At 49.0% G+C, this 18128-nt stretch overlaps 1 pseudogene; it reads left to right on the top strand.

Annotated features, from left to right (window-relative positions):
- The first annotated feature begins 4229 nt into the window (after window positions 1-4229).
- Window positions 4230-6642, top strand: LOC129469993 (histone-lysine N-methyltransferase NSD3-like; annotated as a pseudogene).
- Window positions 6643-18128: the final 11486 nt, after the last annotated feature.

The raw sequence follows: 18128 nt of genomic DNA, 5'->3' as shown, positions 1-18128 counted from the left end.
AGTAGATGACCTGACAAGGAAAGTTGAGGCAATTTGGAATAGATTGAATTTAAGTCTGATATGACTGACTTCAGCTGACACTGATTATTAAATAAACTTAAATGTTTTTGGCAGTTGGACAGAATGGGGAGTCTCTAGGAGAAATAGAGAAAAATGAAGCTGCATTTTTAGAGACCCCAAGATTTGTAGCTAATTCATTTCTTCTTTCTGCTTAGCAAGGGACTGGCTGAGATCTCAGGCCTTTCCAGCTGTGACATCCAGTGTGACTCTGATCCCCAGGCTTTATGACTCTGCTGCTGCTACGGCTGCATCCCAGGGGACTGCCAAAGTGTGTGCGGGTCACGTCCCAGTGGGGCTCTGCCTGACCCAGCACTGAAAAATGGTTTACCCCTGAGTCATTCAGACAATTGATATTGTTGAGAAACCACGGTGTGTAGGCCCTAGGCTGGGCATTGTGCCTGCTTCTGGGGACAGTCAATTGAGTAAGTCACTGGCCTCATCTTCAACATGTTTACAATCCTGTGGCAGCAAACAATTAGAAGCCACTGGTTCTAGGACCTTAATTAGGAATTTGTCTTGATTACTGCTTTCGTTAAAAATTGACATGAGCACATCTCCAGCTAATCAGTCAACAAATACTTACTGAGCACCTACTATGTGCCAGGCCCTGTTTTAGGTACTTGGGGTACATCAGTGAACAAATAAACAATAGAAATATAAATAAATGAGCCTTGAAGGCCTGCTTTTATCTCTCTGCCCATCTCGTTCCTGGGGAAATAAATGTGGGTGTTTCAGGCCGAACAACCAAATGATCAACTTTTTTTTCAGACAGAGTCTCCTTCTGTCTCAGGGTCTCCTCCTTCACCAGGCTGAAGTGCAGTGGTGCAAACACAGCTCACTGCACCCTCAGCCTCCTGGACTCAAGCAATCCTCGCACCTCAGCCTCCCGTGTAGATGGGACCACAGGCATGCGCCACCACACCACCCCACTCAGGGTTCCAGATAGACAGTGGACACAGTCTCCTTTGCACTCGTGTTTTCCCAACTGGTTGGGAGGATTCTGTTGGTGCCCGCCCCCCACCCCATTGGGATCTCTGTCTCCCTGGTGAGCTGTGTATGTGCATGATGGTGAGGGTCTCCAGCAACAAGGAAAGGAGTTACATTTGTCCATTTTCACACTGCTATAAAGAAATACCTGAGACTAGGTAATTTTAAATTTTTTGTTAAGAAAAGGTCTCACCATGTTGCCCATGCTGGTCTCAAACTCCTGGGCTCAAGTGATTTTCCCGCCTCAGCCTCCCAAAGCACTGAGATTAGAGGCGTAAGCCACTGCAACAGGCCAAGATCAACTTAATTCTAAGGCATTTCCCACCCCCACCCTCATTCCTAGAACTCCCATCCTCTTTTGATCCTCAGTCAAGGCCAACTTCAAAAACTCCTTGGTAATCAGCTGGGAGCTTGCAGGTCTCAGACCTTCAGCAGCTTGTGGGAATGTCCCGTGAGGAACTTTTTTTGTCAAAAGAATGCCAGGGGTTTAATTACTGTGTGGCCCATGGAGGTGACTTCCATTTATCAGCCAGAACCCAGACAGATCCTAGGAAGGCCTGTTGCGTGAGGCTGTGGCCGCTGTGGCCTGCTCTCGCCAGCAAAGGATAACCCTGGGGCCTGTGCCCTGGGCAGGGGCAGCAGGAATGCTTTGAATGCTTCCTCTGCATGTGGCCTTGGGTTTTACCACTGGCTACAACGGGTGGTTTAATTAATAAATGTCCACTGCTTGTCATTTATCATTAGCAAAACAGGAGGGGTTGGAGGTGGGGGCAGCCAAGAGGGCAGGGAAGCTTTCTCCAAACAAGGTGCACCGATAAATTAAAGCTTTATCCATCAGTCTCACAGGCTGGCTGCTGTTGTACAGCCCCACGTTACTTTCCTCTGGTTCAGAGGCCAATCTCATCTTTCTGAAGGGCTTTGCAGCAGCTGTAGGGGGTTTCATCTATGATTGTTTCCCTTGTCAAATCTCAGCAAAGGACTGTGTTGCGTGGTATGGAGGAGAGAGAGCAGCACGTGCCGAGGGGACTGGTTCCCATCGGGGCCGCAAACTGAAACTCTATGGTGGATCCAGCCTGAGGCTAGATTTTTGTTTGGCTTCAATGGCATTTGACAAATTGGAAATTTTTACATAAAAATTCAAGTTTCTGGCTTCTATTGAAAAAGCAAGGTGAGGCAAAACCAAACCCTCTTTTTCAGTATGGCAACAAGCAGCTGATGGCCAGCTTAGGCAGGCAGGGCAGCCATGTGAGGTTGTGCGAGTTGTGCACTGCACAAAAGCACCTAGCAGAAGGTGCAAATGGAGGCTGAATCCAGGCCAGGCTGTCTTTCCAGCAGAAGCCCTGTAGGCAGGATGCGGGCCTTCCACTTCCCCACCACCACCGACAATCCCTGCTACTTTACTCACTTACTCCATTCATTTACGTTACCTGTCTGAGCTTGGTAAGCACTTCGTGTTTTCATTCCTAGTATATATTCAGGGCACTATTTCGTCTTCTCTATGTGAGAAATGCCTCTGCAACCTTCAAGGCTCAGCTCAACTCATAGAAGCTCCCTTATTTGTTCACTGATGTACCAGCTGGTGGTACCCTCCTCTGTATTTTCTCAACAGCAACCCACACTGCTATTATAGCACTCAGCACACCCTTGTGCTCTAATTTGTTAGCAGATCCTGTTTCCTGCAGACTTTGAGCCCCTTGAAGATGGATCCTACCATTTCTACTTTTCCTCTGCTTGGCACATAATGGGCACTAAATCAGTAGGGCTGAATGAATGGGTTTATGGCCAAGCGTGCCCCAGGCAAGGGAGGCCTCCAAGAGGCTGCCTAAAATCCCAAACCAGGAAGGTCAGGAAGGGGTAATAAAAGATTTTAACTTTGCGGTTTTGAAAGACTCTAGACTCCTAGGTTTCTTCTCTTGGACACTCTATGGGGCACTTAAAATCCTGAGCCATGCTGATTTTGGGATTTCCTCTGACCAGAAGGCTGAGTGTTTAAGACTTTTCACGTTCACTTGTTCTGTTGTAAGGAGCTAGTAAGAGCTCAGCCTGGCCTCGGCTAAACCACTCGTAAAGGAACAGCAGACGTGGTGCAGCCAACAGAGGCTGCAGGGAAGAAGGATGGCTGTGACTTGTGCAGAGCAATTCTGGGATCCTGGAACCTGAAATACATCCCCTGCCAGAAATTTAGCCTGAAATTTCTTTAACCAAGATCAAAAGGTGAACCTTGCTTCTAATAATCAGAGAGGACTGAATGTGTTCTGCGAAGGAGAGACACACTGGTCTAAATTATTTCCAACTAACGTGTAAACGACTGATAGAGGTTTTTGTTTTTTTGTTTTGTTTGTTTTGTTTTTGTTGATGTTTTTTTTTTCCTAAATGCTAGTTTGGTGAGAGGGTAAAAAGAGTTATAAAAGTGCAACACCAAGGCGGGTGGATCACGAGGTCAGGAGTTCGATACCAGCCTGGCCAACATGGTGAAACCCCATCTCTACTAAAAATACAAAAAATTAGCTGGGCGTGGTGGCGCACGCCTATAATCCCAGCTACTCGGAGGCTGAGGCAGGGGAATCGCTTGAACCCGGGAGGCGGAGGTTGCAGCGAGCCGAGATCGCGCCATTGCACTCCAGCCCGGGCGACAGTGCGAGACTCCGTCTAAAACAAACAAAGCAACAAGCCCTCTCTCGCCTAGTCTCTCCTTTGTCGTCTAGACCCTCGCGGCCCGGCGTTAGTGGTTCGCCCCCTCCGCCCGCTGACTCGCCGCTTCCTCCTGGGCCCCATCGCCCCAAACCCGGGACTGCACTTCCCGGCAGGCACCGCGGCCAATGAGGGGCTGAGGATTTGGCGGCTGCGGCGCCCCGAGAGTCGGGGTGTGGGGGCTTCGTGCGCTGCGGTGGAGGCTGCCAGCACGGAGGCAGAGGCCCAGGGGCTGTGCACAAGTCACCGCGGAGAGGCGTGCGATTTCCCAGCCGAGCGCCGAGGACCCTGCTGCCCAGGCCGGGCTGCCAGCCGTGGGCTCCCCTCTGGCGGCAGCCGGGGCGCGGCGACCCCCGTCTCTCGGCCACCCCTTCCCACCCCAACTCCCGAGCCTTCCTCCTGTCGCAGCACGCCTGGCCTGGCCCGGCTGTGGCCCTCCTCGATCTCCGTGTCCCTCCTGTGATCGCATTGACACGGCCAAGCGGTTAGAACGGGACAAACTGAAGGCCCGGTGAGAGAAAGGGAAAGTTAAGAATGCTGGAGCAGAACAATGGATTTCTCTTTCTCTTTCATGCAAGGGATCACGGGAAACAGCTCAACAACCACCTCAACTCATTGACTCCGCCAGCATCCGTCAGGAGGATGCCTTTGATAACAACAGTGACATTGCTGAAAATGGTGGCCAGACACCATACGAAGCTACTTTGCAGCAAAGCTTTCAATACTCACCTACAACAGATCTTCCTCCACTCACAAATGGCTACCTACCATCAATCAGCATGTATGAAATTCAAACCAAATACCAGTCGTATAATCAATATCCTAATGGGTCAGCCAATGGCTTTGGTGCAGCTAGAAACTTTAGCCCCACTGACTATTACCATTTAGAAATTCTAAACACAAGACTACATTAAATTATAGAAAACCCTTCTCCTCCACAGCCACCACTTCGGTACCACAAACTGTGATTCCAAAGAAGACTGGCTCACCTGAAGTTAAACTAAAAATAACCAAAACTATCCAGAATGACAGAGGAATTGTTCAAGTCTTCCCTTTGTGGAGACCTTTTAAATGAAGTACAGGCAAGTGAGCACACGAAATCAAAGCATGAAAGCAGAAAAGAAAAGAGGAAAAAAACCAAAACGCATGACTCATCAAGATCTGAAGAGCGCAAGTCACACAAAATCCCCAAATTAGAACCAGAGGAACAAAATAGACCAAATGAGAGGGTTGACACCATATCAGAAAAACCAAGGGAAGATCCAGTACTAAAAGCGGAAGCCCCAGTTCAGCCAATACTATCTTCTGTTCCAACAACAGAAGTGTCCACTGGTGTTAAGTTTCAGGTTGGTGATCTTGTTTGGTCCAAGGTGGGAACCTATCCGTGGTAGCCTTGTGTGGATTCAAGTGATCCCCAGCTTGAGGTTCATACCAAAATTAACACAGGAGGTGCCTGAAAATATCATGTCCAGTGTTTTAGCAGAGAGCCAGAGAGGGTGTGGATTCATGAAAAATGAGTACAGGAGTATAAAGGTCATAAACGGTATGAAGAATTACTGGCTGAGGCAACCAAACAAGCCACCAATCACTCTGAGAAACAAAAGGTTCGGAAACCCTGACCTCAGAGAGAACATGCTCAATGGGATTTTGCATTGCCCATGCAGAGAAAGCATTGAAAATGACTTGAGAAGAAAGAATAGAACAGTATACTTTTATCTATATTGATTAACAGCCTGAAGAGGGTTTATCCCAAGCAAAAAATGTTGGGGCCGGGCGCGGTGGCTCACGCCTGTAATCCCAGCACTTTGGGAGACTGAGGCGGGCGGATCACGAGGTCAGGAGATTGAGACCATCCTGGCTAACATGGTGAAACCTCGTCTCTACTAAAAAAATTAGCCGGGCGTGGTGGCGGGCGCCTGTAATCCCAGGTACTCGGGAGGCTGAGGCAGGAGAATGGCATGAACCGGAGATCGCACCACTGCACTCCAGCCTGGGCAACAGAGTGAGACTCCATCTCAAAAAAAAAAAAAAAAAAAAAAAAAAAAAGGAATGTTGTCTCCAAAGCCGAAGTTAAAAAAAACCTGATGACCAAGATCTGTGCTTTATACTCAGCCAGAACAGATCAATGCAGGGGAGGTGGCCTCCTCACTCTCAAGTACTGACATTCGGAGACACAGCCAGAGGCAGCACACAAGCGAGGACGAGGCAGAGCCACCTCCTGTTAAAATAGCCTGGAAAACTGGCAGCAAGGAAATCTTACCAGCTTCCATTACAATGCACAAAGGGAGGCTGGATTTGCAGAAGTGTGACATGTCTCCAGCTGTGAAAATTGAACAAGTGTTTGCTCTTCAGAATGCTACAGAGGATGGGAAATTAATTTGTTTATTCAACAAAGGGAATTGGTAACAAAACAGAAATAAGTGTCGGGGGCAAGACAGGCTTATAATTTCTAGACCAAACCAGAGAAATGAAAAGCCAACGCAGAATATATCATCTCTTGAAGCAACATCTGGTTCTACAGGCTCAGTAGAAAAGAAGCAACAGCGAAGATCAATTAGAACTCGTTCTGAATCAGAGAAGTCCACTGAGGTTGTGCCAAAGAAGAAGATAAAAAAGGAGCGGGTTGAAATAGTTCCTCAGGCTACAGTGAAGACTGGATTACAGAAAGGGTCGGCGGACCGGGGAGTGCAGGGTTCTGTCAGATTCAGTGACAGCTCCATCTCCATAGCGATTGAGGAAACTGTAGACTGAGATTCCTGTACCATTTCATCCCAGAAACTCCAGACTTGTAGTCTCCATGCAAGATTTCTTTTTCTATCGGCAGCTTGATAAACAGTTTCTTTGTTTTCGATTTTGATTTTGCCAGTCATCATTATTGGCATTTTCCTGCCTGGTTTCTTCTTCAAGACTGAACGATTGCTTTAACATTCAAATGATTTTTTTTTTTTTTTCAGTTTGAGCTGGTTGGGTACAGCTTAAATCATGGGTCCAGCCTAAAAACCACCATTTAACTTACACTGATCAATTTCAACATGGACTGTTTTTGGTTTTTTGTTTTTATTTTTTATTTATTTATGGTTTTTTTTTTTTTTTTGAGACGGAGTCTCGCTCTGTCACCCAGGCTGGAGCGCAGTGGCCCAATCTCGGCTCACTGCAACCTCCACCTCCTGGGTTCAAGTGATTCTCCTGCGTCAGCCTCCTGAGTAGCTGGAATTACAGGCATGTGCCACGCCCGGCTGATTTTTTTTTTTTTTTTTTTTTTTTTTTTGTATTTTTAGTACAGACTGGGTTTCACCATGTTGGTCAGGATGGTCTGGATCTCCTGACCTTGTGATCCACCCACCTCGGCCTCCCAAAGTGCTGAGATTACAGGCGTAAGCCACCGCGCCTGGCCAAGTTTTTTGTTTTTAAATAAAGCATCATTAATGCACCTCTGACAAAAATAAATAAATAAATAAAGCAGCAAATTCTGAAAGGCAGCCCCGCAATGGGGAAAGAGGTGCCCAAAGATAAGTGTGGAGTTTAGGAAAGACCAAAGTTAGCTCATGATTTCCCCTGGAGCCTGGGGGTGGGGGAATTGTATTGAGATAAAGGAGCACCAGGCCCATCTGTCTAGAGCTGACACGGAGACCTCTGAGTAATGATTTCAAGGAGGAAGAGCAGGCAAGACCCACTGAGGGTACCAGAAACAGCAAAATTGGGCGGGTAGATACACTGTCTACCTGGACTGGAGTAGAAAAAGGGAGGATAAAGAAGACAGTATTCACCCCACACACATTTGCTGTGGACTTACTATGTGCAGGGAGCCATACCAAGTCCTGAGTTCAGTCTCCTGTTGGAAAAGTTTCATCAGAGCCTGATGGAGAGCAGATTTCCACAAGCCCATCAATAACACCTAATGTGCAGTGCATTTTGGGCTGAAACCCTGAAGGTGCCTGAGAAAGGCTCATAAGCTGGGGGTACAGTCCCCTGCCTGAGGAAGGATACCACAGGCTGGGCATAGCTCCAATGGCCCTTCTCAGGGTGGCTTTCCAGACCCCATTATTTTAAATTGCAACACCCAGCACTTCTGATCCCTTGTCCTATTTTTCTGAGCATCACTTACCCCTTTCTGACATATGTGTTATTTATCTATGTGTTTATTGTCTGTTTTCCCCAGTAAAATGATTCTCCATAAGGGCAAGGGTTCTTTTTTTTGAGACAGAGTCTCACTCTGTCGCCCAGGCTGGAGTGCAGTGGTGCGATCTCGGCCCACTGCCAGCTTCACCTCCCAGGTTCAGTGTCCCGAGTAGCTGGGACTACAGGTGCCCACCACCACACCTGGCTAATTTTTTTTTTTTTTTGAAACGGAGTCTTGCTCTGTCTCCCAGGCGGGAGTGCAATGGCGCGATCTCGGCTCACTGCAAGCTCCGCCTCCCGGGTTCATGCCATTCTCCTGCCTCAGCCTCCCGAGTAGCTGGGACTACAGGCGCCTGCCAACACGTCCGGCTAATTTTTTGTATTTTTAGTAGAGATGGGGTTTCACTGTGTTAGCCAGGATGGTCTCGATCTCCTGACCTCGTGATCCGCCCACCTCGGCCTCCCAAAGTGCTGGGATTACAGGTTTGAGCCACCGCGCCCGGCCTTAATTTTTTGTTTTTGTATTTTTAGTAGAGATGGGTTTTCACTGTGTTAGCTAGGATGGTCTTTATCTCCTGACCTTGTGATCCACCCGCCTTGGCCTCCCAAAGTGCTGAGAATACTAGGCGTGAGCCACCACGCCCGGCCGGGTTCCTCTAAATCAACTTAATTGAGGGATCATTTACATATAATAAACTGTATCCATTTACCATTTAAAGTGTATAATTCTGAACTGTGGGATGTATGCAGATATATATACCTGTACGGCCACACCACTACCACGATACTGAACATTTTCCACTATCCCCAAAGTTGCAGTCATCCCTGTTTCTCCCATTTCCTACCCCACACCCACCCCAGGCAGCCACGGATCTGCTTCTTGTCACCATAGGCTAGAATTAACAGCAGGGATTTTTATCTGTTTTATTTCTCTGTCCCCGACACATCAGATGATGCCTGGCATATAATTGGCACTCAATACATCCTTGGTGAAAGACTGAATTAATGGATGGGAAATCAGATGATTAAGATCTGTCTTCGGGGTCGGGCGTGGTGGCTTACGCCTATAATCCCAGCACTTTGGGAGGCCGAGACAGGCAGATCACCTAAGGTCGGGAGTTCAAGACCAGCCTGACCAACACAGAGAAACCCCGTCTCTACTAAAAATACAAAAGTAGCCGGGCATGGTGGCGCATGCCTGTAATCCCAGCTACTTGGGAGAATCGCTTGAACCAGGGAGGCGGAGGCTGTGGTGAGCCAAGATCGTGCCAATGCACTCCAGCCTGGGCAACAAGAGCAAAACTCCGTCTCAAAACAAAAAAAAAAAGATCTGTCTTCGGGCAGCTCAGAGCCCAGTGGAAGAGACAGGTGAAAACAACAGTTACAGCCTCCACGGGTCCTCTGCAGGAAGTGAGAGAGTGAGGATGCACATGATGGAACTGCAGAGTTTGAGTTCTCTGGCATCAGATGGATTTGAGCTCAAGGACCAGCTCCACTTCTCACTACTTTATAATCTCACGCGAGCCCCTACATTCCTCTGAGTCTCTTTTCTCTTTTGTAAATCTTGTATAAGAGCAGTACCCACCAGACAGTGCTGTTAAAGGATGTAATGGGATAACGCTTGCCAAGGGCATAGCACAGTGCCTGGCACACAATCCATGCTCAACAAACCTTAGCTACTGATATTCTTGGCCATTCGAAGAACATGGGGCTGGGCACGGTGGCTCACGCCTGTAATCCCAGCACTTTGGGAGGCCAAAGCGGGCAGATCTCCTGAGGTCAGGAGTTCGAGATAGCCTGGCCAACATGGTGAAATCCTATCTCTTCTAAAAATACAAAAATTAGCTGGGCGTGGCGGCAGGCATCTGTAATCCCAGCCATTTGGGAGGCTGAGGCAGGAGAATTGCCTGAACCAGGGAGGCAGAGGTTGCAGTGAACCCAGATCGCACCATGGCACTCCAGCCTGGACTACACGAGCGAAACCCCATCTTGAAAAAAAAAAAAAAAAAAAAAAAAAGAACATGGCTGAAGATCAGCTCTATAATATGAGTAAGATCAGATTCTTGATTTTGTGAAGGTAAAGCCAGGGAAGAGAGGCAGAAGCTGAAGTCAAGACCAGCTAGTTTATGCTGCAGTAACAAATGAGTCCATGGTCCCAGGGGCCTCGAGTACTGAGGTCAAGTTCATTTCTCTCTCACACTTATATGTGCCCTGCTCCGCTCCTATGCCAGGCTGGCAGCGTGGTTTCTGGCTGGAGCACTGCCATCCTTGTAGCAGAGGGAAGAGAGAACAAGGTGAGCCATGCTTGTCTTTGAAAGTTTCTGCTCCCCAGTAACTCACATGTCCCACTTCACCGGCCAGCACCAGTCATGTGGCCAAGCCTGAGTGAGGCCAATGGATCAGGGAAGTGTAATCCTTCTCCAGAGAGGAAGAGGAAATATTTGTGAGCAGTGGTACAGTGTACCACAGGCATGCAAGCAAATAATTACAGGATGTGAAAAGTACCATCTACCTCTGCACGGTGCTAGGAAGGAAAAGGGGCTGACTCTGCTTGGAAGGCAGATGTCAGGCAGGGAAAGGGGAAGTCAGGGAAGGCTTTGTGGAAGAGGTGATGTGTATCTGGGTCTTGAAGAAGGAATAAGAGCTCACTAGGCAGAAAGAAACAAGGGAACATTTAGGCAGGATGAAAAGGCAATTGTCAAGGATAAAATTGTGAAAGTCTGATGTGCTCTCCGTGGTTGGAGCATCTGGGTACAGGGGCTGGCTCTGGACAGGTGGACTGGACCAAGACGGGTCTTTGACCATCAGACTAAGCATTCCGACTTTTCCGGAAGAGTGATGGACAGGCACTGAGGTTTCTGAACGAGGAGATATGACTTTGAGCCCTGGAGTGGCTGGATGGAGGGATGTTTTCATCCCAAGTGCTGAAAAGTAACCAAATAAAAGGGGAACCTAAATCAGGGGAAAATCCCCAGGAAGAGATGAGGTTTTTCTGCACGAGAACTCAGATAGGAACGGTTGCCCTGGGGAGCTGGGCCCCTTCCTGTTGCAGAGAGCAGGCACAGCTCGCTGGCAAACGCCGATCAGGGCACCGCGAGGCCGAGCCGAGCTCCGCGGACCTGCCTGACCCCGCGCCCGCCCCCCGCGTCGGGAGAGAGGCCCCTCCTGGCCCCTGGAGACCTGGCGTGGCGGATAGTTGTCTGTGATACGATTGTAATTTGGGCCCCTTTTGGCCGCAGCAAATTGTCCTGTTTGCACAGCCCCAGGCTGAAATAGCCCGGCGCGCGCGCCCCAGGAAATGAGCTCAGGGTTCGACGGCCGCCGCGGAGAGCGCGCTGCAGCCGCCCTGGCGCTCCAGGCGCCCCGGCCAGCCCGCGTGGGGGCAGAGCTGCTATTTTTTCATTTGACCGACTTAAACAGGTAATTTGAATTATGAGCATGAAAAAGTGCCCAAGGCGCTGTCTGCCACCGAAAGCTCAGAGAAAAGTGGGAGACGCTGGCATGGGGACTGGGGAGGCTGCAGCATCTTCCTTCAAGGGCAGCGGTGGGAGGTAGGGGGAGGAATCGAGGCTCGGTCTGAGATGTGCTGCCTCTGCCGCCTCCCACGAGGCAATAAGGAAAGTCAAAACCCCTGGTGACAAATTGTGATTTTACAAAAATGATTTCATACTAGAAGGACTCCACAGCCATGGAAAAGAACATTTGAAGCACAGTTATATCTGCCTTACCGTGCCTTACAGGTAACACTGTAACTATCTACACATACATGGATTTGTCAGCATTGCCATTGATCACAGCATATAGACAATCCTGTGCTCCTTTTTTTCACTTGCTTTTATTTTCTAAACACTCTTTCTTGTTGCTACACAATTTTCAATTTACCATTTTTACTGGCAGGGTAACATTTCATTGGATGGATGTGTCATAATCTATAGGACCATCCCTCTATGTTGGCTGGGGAGGGTGTCTCCAGTTTTTCCCTATCATAAATAACACCCCAATAAATGTCTTTGTAGATACAAAATGGTTCTTTCTTCCTTGTGAATTATTTTCTTAGGATTAATTCCCAGGAGGAAGATTATTGGGCCAAAGGCTATGAACATCTTTATGTCACTTGATATTATTGCCAAATTGCTTTCCAAAAGGGTTGTCTCTGATAATTTACGGTGTAAAAGAAGGAACTAACCAAATGCGTACACTGTCCTTTCCTATACACACACAAAGGGCGTCACCTTGGGGCCCAGAGGAACAGGTGCTTCGGGTAGCTCCAAGTGGGGGTGGGATAGGGGTGCAGGGGAAAGGGCATTCAGAGGTGCCGGTGCTGGGATCCACCTCACCCTGGTGTCAGTACTTTCTGGAAGGACAGGCTTCTGGATTTTTTGACTCCCTCCCTTGTCCTCCCTTTTGCTTCCCTCAGATGTTTAGACCTATCACTCCCAAGCCCCCACCTTACTGTCCGCCCCTCAGAGTCCTCCTGCCAGGGCTGCCTGGGAACTGGCCCACCCTAGGCCCTGAAATAGCATGATTTGCTGAGCCAGCTTTCATACTAAATGGGAACTATTGGCACCTTTGGCTTCTTGTCATCTTTATGTTTTCCCGAGAGGCAGCACTAACCCCTCGATGAGGCTCAGGAGGGGAAGCTGGGGTGTGCCCCCAGGTGATACCCTGGGAGAGGCTGTCTTCCTTGCAGCTGCTCCTCAAGTCATTGCCAGGTTCTGCTCTGATGGAACCTTCTGTATTTACAAAGATCAAGTCTGGGAGATGAGGCCAAAGACAAAACATCTTCTGTCCACACTCCTCACACTATTCAATTTGCAGATGTCGTTCCTCCCACAGTTGTTTTGGTATCACCCCAGCTGACATCGTGGACATTTTTTTTTTTTTTTTTTACTTTCCTGGCAACACTGTAGGAAGAAAGCACGTTCAGGGGACAATTCACCAGAGGGAAAACAGACTTGATTTCTCCTCCACTGTAGCAACCCATGTGTTCTTGGGACAAATCTCTTAGGGAATATGGGTCCCAACTTTACTGACAAAATGAGGTTCTGGCTGGAGCAGCCACATCGTTGCTGTCCCTAGGACCCAAAAGCCCTTGGTGGAATTTCTTTTATTTTCTTTCTTTTTTTTTTTTTTTTTTTTTTTTGAGACCAATTCACTGTCACCCAGGCTGGAGTGCAATGGCGCGATCTTGGCTCACTGCATCCTCTGCCTCCCAGTTCAAGCGATTCTCCTGCCTCCACCTCATGAGTAGCTGGAATTACAGGCACCTGCCACCATGCCTGGCTAATTTTTTGTATTTTTAGTAGAGACGGGATTTCATTATGTTGGTCAAGCTGGTCTCAAACTCCTGACCTTGTGATCCACCCGCCTCGGCCTCCCAAAGTGCTGGGATTACAGGCGTGAGCCACCATGCCTGGCCCCAACTTGGTGGAGTTTCTTATGCTCCCAAGTTCTCCTCCCACGGCTGCACCATGGAGATGTGGGACAGAAGGTGCCCTTGGCGGGAGGGACTCTGAGGGGTAGACAGTAAGGTGGGGGCTAACCTGGGAGTGACAGTTCTGAGCATCAGACAGGAGAAGGACAGGGCAGGATGGGGAGTCTGAAAACTACTGGGACAAACCATTACCTGCCAAGGAGAGCCCTGACCCAGACACACAGGGTTTTCCACTGCCCCTCATGCCTCCACACATCTCCTGTCTCCAGAGATGCAGCCTGCTTCCCCAGGGGCTGCTGGGAAGCCCCCTGCTATATCACTGGAGGGTGTCACACTCAGAATCACCTCTCCACCCAAACCGTCAACCTCAGTCCCAGGATCGGGCCTGTGCCTCTGGCTCTCTCCCCTCAGGTGACGGTCACACCCTGTTGGGTGCCCTGCCTGCGAGGACAGAGGAGTCATCACTGTTCCAGCTGCCTGGAGATCTCGGTGCTGGTGCCAGCCCTCAGCCTCAAGAGGTCTTTCATGGTTTCTTCCTTGAAGTTCCTCAGCTCCACGTGCAAACAGAAGCCCACATTCAAGGGAACTGCCCAGATGAGTAATGGGTACATGCCCTTGGGCCCCATTGGATGAAAATGAATGTAGAATGAGGAGCCAAGTCACTCACTCTTAGGTTGGTCTTTTCTTGCTTTGGCCCATGTTTTCCCACAAACGCTGCTGCCATGGTTTGAATGTTTGTCCTCTCCAAAAGTCATGCTGAGGTTTAGTTGCCATTGTGATGGTATTGGGAGGTGGACCCTGCCCTCATGATAGACGAATGCCTCATGATATGAGTGAGCTCATTATCATGGGAGTGGGTTTGCCCTTTCCTGCTCCCTCTCTTTCCCTTTCACCCTTTCTTTGCCCTTCCACCATGTGACACCCTCTGGCATGTTATGATGCAACAAGAGGGCCCTCACCAGATGCCGGCTCCTTGATTTTGGATTTCCCATCCTTCAGAACCATGAGCCAAATAAATTTCTGTTTGTTATAAATTACCCAGTCTGTGGTAATCTATTACAGCAGCACAAAACAGACTAAGACAATTGCCTACTAGCAGGCATTCCTTTCCACCACCCCACTCAGCCATTTCCAACCCCTTCAGCTCAATCCCTAATCTGGAATATTGTCCCAGTGCCTCCAGTTCCTACAACCCAATTCATTTTGTACTTTGCGATGGCACCATCCAATGAGGGCTCAAAGTCATCTTCTCTGGGTGTCTGCAAGGTCTAGCTAAGCCCCACTTTACAACATGGTCTTGTTCATGATGTCATGCATGGTCTGCCTCCACATAGACCCCCCGGGGCACTACCCACATCTTACACATCATTTGAACACCGTGGTACTCCGCCCAGGGCCTGCCTCTCAGCACATGCTCAGAAACGTGTTGATCCATTTCCATTGTTCATTCAACCCTTCCTGCACCTGAATAGGCTCTTGGTTGCAACTGACAGAAACAACACTAGCTAAGAAGCAGCAAAGCAGAATTAATTGGAAGGATATTTATGAGCAAAAGGAGTCCACAGGGAGGGAGCACCAGGATGGGAATGGGCAAGGGAGGCCAGGGGACAGGAAACCAGCCAGCTTCAATTCTCGTGAACGTGGGTCAGGGAGGCTGCCCACCCCTGCTCTTACTGGCCACCACTACCACCCCTCGTGAAGGCCACTGCTGCGTGTGAATTCTGGGCAAGATGGAGGAACATCTGATTGGCCAAGCCTGGGTCACATGTCTAACCCCAGATGGAGATGGGAGGATGTGGCCTCTCCAGCTTTATTGGTGGTGTCCCTGACTCCCCCCACCAGGCCTACTCAGTAAAAGACCCCACACCCCTAGGCCGGGCGTGGTGGCTCATGCCTATAATCCCAGCACTTTGGGAGGCCAAGGCGGGTGGATCACCTGAGGTCAGGAGTTCAAGACCAGCCTGACCAACATGGTGAAATCCCGTCTCTATTAAAAATACAAAACATTAGCCAGGCATGGTGGCATGAGCCTGTAATCCCAGCTACTACTCGGGAGGCTGAGGCAGGAGAATCACTTGAACCCGGGAGGCGGAGGTTGCAGTGAGCCAAGATCGTTATATTGCACTCCAGCCTGGACAACAGGAGTGAAACTCCATCTCAAAAAAAAAAAAAAATCGCACACCTGAATGTGAGAGGCTGAGCAGCTCCCCAAAAGACAAACGTCTAACAGTTAGAGATTGTGTTCACTGTGTGCCAGATGTTACTCTAGGCACTGACGTGTGAAGATGAGGAAGCCAGGCTCCTGCCAGGCAGCTGGCTGAGAAAGCAACCCCAGCTCCATTCATCATTTATGGCGCACCACCCCATGCCAGGTTCTTGCCCATGGGCTTTCTCACACATCATCCCATTTAATCCTCACTGTGGCTGGGGCTGAATTAAAGGGGCTAGTGAATGGTCAAGGGAGCAGCATGGCTGCCAAGGAGTTAGGGCAGCATCACAGAGAATTGACCATCTGGCAGGGACTAAAATGGACTCAAGGAGGTTGAAAAAAGAGAAAGGCCTTCTAGGCAGAAGGAACAGCATGTATAAAGGTATGGAGGCCTGACAAAGTCAGAGAGGATTCAGGCCATCATGGTTTCTTGGTGTGGCTGGAATATAGGGAACAAAAGAGGCCTAGAGGCGGCTGTTGCAGGTACCTCATGCTAGCAATGAGCAGGCCTTGAATAAAAACAGCCAATATTTCTCAAACACTTGGTAAATGCCAAGCCCTCTATGAGGCCCTTTACATCCATCATCTCCCCCATCAGGCAAGCACTATTTTTATTTTGAAGATGAGGAAACTAAGGATAAGAGGGGCTAAGTAACTTGTTCAAGGTCACACAGCTAGCAAATTGGAAGAGGCAGGATTTGAACCACAGCTTGTGTGTTCAACCACTGATGGTGCCAGAAGGAATAGGAGGAGTCCATGTACCTACCCTGATCCTTTAAAAAAAAAAAATTTTTTTTTTGAGACAAGATCTCACTCTGTCACCCAGGCTGGAGTGCAGTGGGGTGATCACAGCTTACCACAGCCTCGAACTTCTGGATCAAGTGATCCCTTCACCTCAGCCTCCCGAGTAGCTGGGACTACAGCTGTGCACCACCACACCCATCTAATTTGTTAATTTTTTTTTTTTTTTTTTTTTGAGATGGAGTCTCGCTCTGTCGCCCAGGCTGGAGTGCGGTGGCATGATCTTGGCTCACTGCAACCTCCGGCCCCTGGATTCAAGCGATTCTCCTGCCTCAGCCTCCCGAGTAGCTGGTATTACAGCCACCACACCTGGCTAATTTTTGTATTTTTAGTAGAGACGGAGTTTCACCATGTTGGCCAGGTTAGTCTGAAACTCCCAACCTCAGGTGATCCACCCACCTCGGCCTTTCAAAGTACTGGGGTTACAGGTGTGAGCCATCACATCTGGCCTTTTTGTTAATTTTTTGTAAAGACGGGGTCTTGATATGTTGCTCAGGCTGGTCTCAAACTGCTGGTCTCAAACTCCTGGGCTCAAGCGATCCTCCCACCTCAGCCTCCCGAAATGCTGAGATTACAGGCATGAGCTACTGCACCTGGCCCCTTCCCTGATCCTTCCCATCCCCAGAGACTGTATTTTGCAGGATTCCCTATTCCCCTACCTCCATGGAGAGTGGCCTCCATTGCCTAGGGAGTGTGTCTTGTCTTACCCTCACTCTACCAGGTCACTTCAAGGAGGCCATGGCAGAGCTAGTTCCTTTGCACCATGACATTAAAAAGTCAGTTCCCTGTTACCATTCTCAGTTTTGTATTCAGGAAAAAGGAACTGGCCAAGCTGCATAGAACTTTTTATGGACAGAGAGAATTGTTGAAATGATAAAATACAGTCTGCTGCTTTTGGCCGGGTCATTTCTAGGCACTTCCAGTTAGAGGGACAGGTGCAGAGGGCACCCAGCAGGGCAGCTTCATGCTTAGGGTTTGGCCCTAGGTCACCTGGGTTTGGATCCCAGCTGCCCCATTTCATAGTCATGGGACTTTCGGCATGTTATTTAACCTCTCTGGGACTCAGTTTTCCCATCTATAAAACAGAGAATAACCACAGTGCCTGTCCTATAGGGCTTAGGAGGTTTAGAGAAGATATTTGTAAAGTATCTGGCATGTAGTGAGTACTAAAAAAAGAGAAAAAAAATGCAATTTGGGCCAGGCACCATTATTATTCTCCATCCATCTTCACAATAACCCACGTGTGAGGCAGGAGGTATACCCATTTGACAGGTGGGGAAACAGAGGCTCAAAGATACTAAGTGGCCCTCTCAAGTTCACTCCCTAAGTGGAAGAGTGGGAACTCAATCCCAGATGTGTCCGATTACAATGTCCCTGAGTTTTACATGGTCCCTCGCTACGCCAGGGCTTCTATGCCGGTGCATCAAGCCACAATGTCACTTGCAGCTGAAACCACATTGTCTTCCAGATGATCAGCTACTGCGCCAGCAACGCAGGGCAGGAGCCAAGAACACTGTGCTGGGGGAGCATCCAAGCCCCCCACGTGAGCACACCCAGCCCAGGCCCTTGTCCTTGCTGTCTCAGGTAAAACTTTGGAAACCTCACCCCCTAATTACCGCCTGGCACAGGGCACCCGGTGGTTTCCGGATGGCTTGTATTGACTCGTACAGTCTTCATAGGACATAGGTCTGAGCTAAATTTAAGCCCCGTCACAGACAATTTCACAGTTTTCTGTGGGGGGGTAATTGAATGGTAAACCATAATTACCGATACAACTGATACCTTAATTCCCAAAACAATCTGTGGAGGTGTGTGGAATTCAAATCA

Source organism: Symphalangus syndactylus, chromosome 20, assembly GCF_028878055.3.
Source record: "Symphalangus syndactylus isolate Jambi chromosome 20, NHGRI_mSymSyn1-v2.1_pri, whole genome shotgun sequence".
Taxonomy (NCBI): Eukaryota; Metazoa; Chordata; class Mammalia; order Primates; family Hylobatidae; genus Symphalangus; species Symphalangus syndactylus.
Note: the sequence above shows the minus strand (reverse complement) of the source record. Positions and strands in the feature narration are given on the sequence as shown.